A 4,118-nucleotide genomic window follows, 5' to 3' on the forward strand; every position below is an offset into this window, starting at 1 on the left:
GGAGACTCAACCTGCTCTTCTTTCAAATAGACGCTTTCTTCAATAGACCTTGGACGCCCCCCCCCCCAGCACATTCCTGCACACAGAGGGCTATCTGTCCTTCAGAGTACAAGCCACACTGTGACTGAGGGGCCCCACAGGGTATGAGGCAGCCAAGAGGCTGCTATGGCAGAGGAGATGGGTATAAGCCAGCTTGGAGACTCTCTGTCCTAAACCCTTGTTAGCGACACACCTTCTTTTCACCCTTGTCCAGCTCCAGAAAAAGGCCCTCAAAGCAGCCATGGCCTTCTGTAAGTTTAAACCATAGCATGTAGTAAGGAGTGATCTCCATGACAGACTCTAGTTCTCTGCCTCCCATTGGTGGTTGTCTTAACTGAGCAGAGTTGGAAGTTCCAGGCCAAAGCAGAACAGGGCAGAGCAAGGGAGATGTGGGCAGAGGATGGGTCTGAGGAAAAGTCAAGGGTATTGCTTTCTCGCTTGTGGGGATGTCGGGTGCCTGCCCCCTAACCAAGCTGTGGAATACATTCTCTTTTTTGTGCCAGTCCTGGGGCTTGAACTCAGGGCCTTGGTGCTATCCCTGAGCTTTTTGTGCTCAAACCTGGAACTTACCATTTGAGCCACAGCCCCACTTTTGACTTTGTGTGTGTGTGTGATTAATTGGAGGTAAGTCTCATAGAGAGGCTGGGAAGGTGGCTCAGTGGTAGAGCACTTGCCTTGCATGCCTGAGGCCCTGGGTTCGATTCCTCAGCACCACATAAGCAAAAAGAAAAAAGCTGGAAGTGGCGCTGTGGCTCAAGTGGTAGAGCACTAGCCTTGAGCTGAAGAGCTGAGGGACAGTGTCCCAGGCCCAGAGTTCAGGCCCCACTACCAGACCCCAGGAAAAAAAAAAAAAAAAGAGTCTCATAGATTTTCCTTCCTAGGCTGGCTTCAAACTGTGATACTCAGATCTCAGCCTCCCGAGTAGCTAGGAGTGCAGGTGAGAGCCACCGGCGCCTGGCTGCCTTCTCTTCTAAAGACTGCTGTGACAATAATGCTCCCTTATTGACCAAGCCTCTCTGTAGGCCTTGGTACATAATGATGAGATCCCAATCCCAATTTCCTGGAGCACAGCACCATTTTCTTCCCCTCACAGGCCTCCCACTGCTGGGTTTTGCTAAATGAAGAGTTGGAAGGGAAGATTAACCTGTGAACCCAGACCTGCTGATCACCATCATCAATCCAGATCAGCACTTTTTGCTGTGTGTTCTTCCATATGGGATTCCATTTGTTTCCCAGCCACCACCTCCTCCTCATTATCCCCATGATCCCAAGGACATAGACTCAACCTCAAGTCATGATCCCAAGGACATAGACTCAAGCTCAAGTCATGATCGCAAGGACATAGACTCAAGCTCAAGTCATGATCCCAAGGACATAGACTCAAGCTCAATTCGGTGATGGGATTGGCTCACGATGGCTCAACCAGGGAGGAGCAGAACCTCCAGAAGATTCTCTTTCCTGTGGGGTGCCCTGGCCTCCCTGTCTGTCATTTGTCAGGCTGCCTCAGTTTCTCCCTCACCCAAGTTTATACCACAGAGAAGCCATTCTGGGATCCCATAAGGGAAACCAGAGTTGAACTTGGACTTCCTGTCTGTCCTTGGCAATGACCTTGCTACAGGCTGAGGTGCAGTGAATGGACAAGACCTGGGCTTGGGGGACTGACAAAGTCTCTACAAAGTCTGGAGATAGTTGCATCCTGTTTGTGTCTTTTATTTTTTACAAATGAAGAAAGGAGCTTCTACGAGATGAAGTAACTCACGTGAGGCCTGGACTCTAGCAAGTGACAGATGCAGCATTTGCATCCTGACCACCAGGTTCTCAAGCTTCCATGATCCATGCTGGCTTCCTGGCAGGAAACAGACATCAGGAGAGATTGCTTCGTGGTCCCCAGGCACATTCACCTCCTCTGTATCCACTCTTGTTTCCCAACTCCAGTGGACTGGATACCAACCAGGGAGGCTACTCTAAGGAAGGAGTCTGCAAAACGAGAGGTATCCCGCTCTCCTGTCTCCATGTGCTCTTCCTGCCGGATTTTCCAGCATTCTGAACACACAGAGGTTTTTCATGAGCTGGTGTTCCAGCCCCTGGAGCTGTACACACAGCTGGCTTTTCAAAGACACTGCCATTCTGTCCCCTTGTGGGCAAATAAAAACAAGATGTTGCAGCTACAAATGGGTCCATTTCACATTTCATTTTTTACTTGAGGAAATGGAAAATAGCGAAGCGATGCTTGGAGGTCAACTTCCTCTGGAATTTCAACACAGTCCCAGCTAACCCGAAACAACCGACTCTTTCTAGCCTTTACTGATTGCATAACAGTCACTCATTTTTCTTCACAAGCATGGCCCAGAGCACCCGCAAATATATGCCTACAACTAGCATCACATTCCTCTCTGTTTTTAACATGTCAGAGTCAAAAGACCCCAGTAGACAAATGGAGGCAAATTGCTCAATCCTAGTACCTTGGCTTGGCCCCTAGATACCCATTCTAACCACATCCCCAAGCCTTGAGCAAGACACGGCAATAAAATGAGAAAGGAAGCCATTCATTTATACTGTGCTGGGTTTCCATTTTTCTGAAGTTTCCACACAATCATCTTTTATGAGCTATAGTAAAACCACATGTTTATACAGTCTTTCTCCCTAAGTCCCCAACATTTTAGTAACATTATCTTATGTAACACCTGGGGTTTTGAGAAACAGAGCCTGAGCAGACTGCACTGGCTTATGCAAACAGTTTTGAAATTTCCAGATGTGTCTATTTCCTTTCCAGTTAGCAAAAAGCTGTTTTGGAAAATAGCTCCTCTCCCTGTGCCTGCCAGCCCCTGTCCCTTTCCCCTTCACCTCCAGGTAGCATTTGCATCTAAAAATGAATTGGTGCTTTGTGGTAATAGGTAATTGGCAAGTAACTTTTCTGAGTTGTTTTTGCAACTCCTGATGAATATCTTTATCTAGGTATCTGTTATAGAACCAGCAGGTACTGGCTAAAATTAAATCACCTAGTTGCTGTTTTAGTTCTCATCCAGACTGGGATCTGGGATCTACTTGTAACTAACTCTTTTGTCTCCCTCCTTATTTGTTAAAGGGCCAGGATCCTCTTTTGGGCCCCAGATGGTTTTTGCATTTCTTTTCTTTCACAATTGGGAGGTCTTCTCTGGCTCCAAGCCTCCGTCTCAATCTGTCCTGCATGTTATGGCCACATGAATTTTCTCCTCATTCTCTCCATCCATCCACTGCTCATGGTAGGGTGAGGCTAACTATTGCAAGGGTAATAAGGGCACTGTGTTTGTAAATAAAGTTTTATTGGAACAGCCTCAGCCATTTACTCACACCTACGGCTGCTTCCCAGTGAGTGGCTGTGGCAGACTTCAAAGTCTCAATTGATCATCTGGTCTGGTCCTTTACAGACAGAATGGCCAACCCTTGATACATGGAATGAAGTCAGAGTCCCTTCATCTAGCATGCAGATGGTTTGGTCTGACCTGGGTCAGCCTCTGCTGCCTAGTCTCCATGCCCAGCCTCCCCAACTCCATCCAGTGGGCATGGCTAGCTGCCTCTAGTCCCATGAACAGCCTATTTCATGTTGGAGAACTTATATCCTCCATTTGTTCTGTTTCCTCTGCTTGGAGTTCTCTCTTGCATACATTATTCTCTCAGCTGACACCAGCAGTCACACAAGCCACAACACAAAATACCACCTCTCCCTGAGTCAAATGCTTCCCAGTGAACTCTAAAGAAGTATTTCCCCCTGCTCCCTACAGAAGCAATTCTTTTATGACGTACCTGTTGTGATTTAACCCATTTTGACTTCCCAGAGTCTAGCACTATGTCTGGAAATGCAAGAGATCAGAATGTACATCATAGAATATGCCTCCAGAATATGGCCTAAGGATGACTTGAGCTACATATTTTGAGAAGCTGAAGATATAGGAGAAATAGAAATTAGAATGGGAGTTGTCCTTTTATGAAGAGAACTCTAGGGTAATGGAGAAAATCTTCATTGGTAAAGGATGTTTCCCCCAGGAAATTTATCAATGGAGAGAACAAAAACTGAAATATGCATAACAAGACTTATTTTT

This window comes from Dipodomys merriami, unplaced genomic scaffold, assembly GCF_024711535.1.
Source record: "Dipodomys merriami isolate MVZ:Mamm:240054 unplaced genomic scaffold, mDipMer1.0.p SCAF_1116, whole genome shotgun sequence".
Classification (NCBI taxonomy): domain Eukaryota; kingdom Metazoa; phylum Chordata; class Mammalia; order Rodentia; family Heteromyidae; genus Dipodomys; species Dipodomys merriami.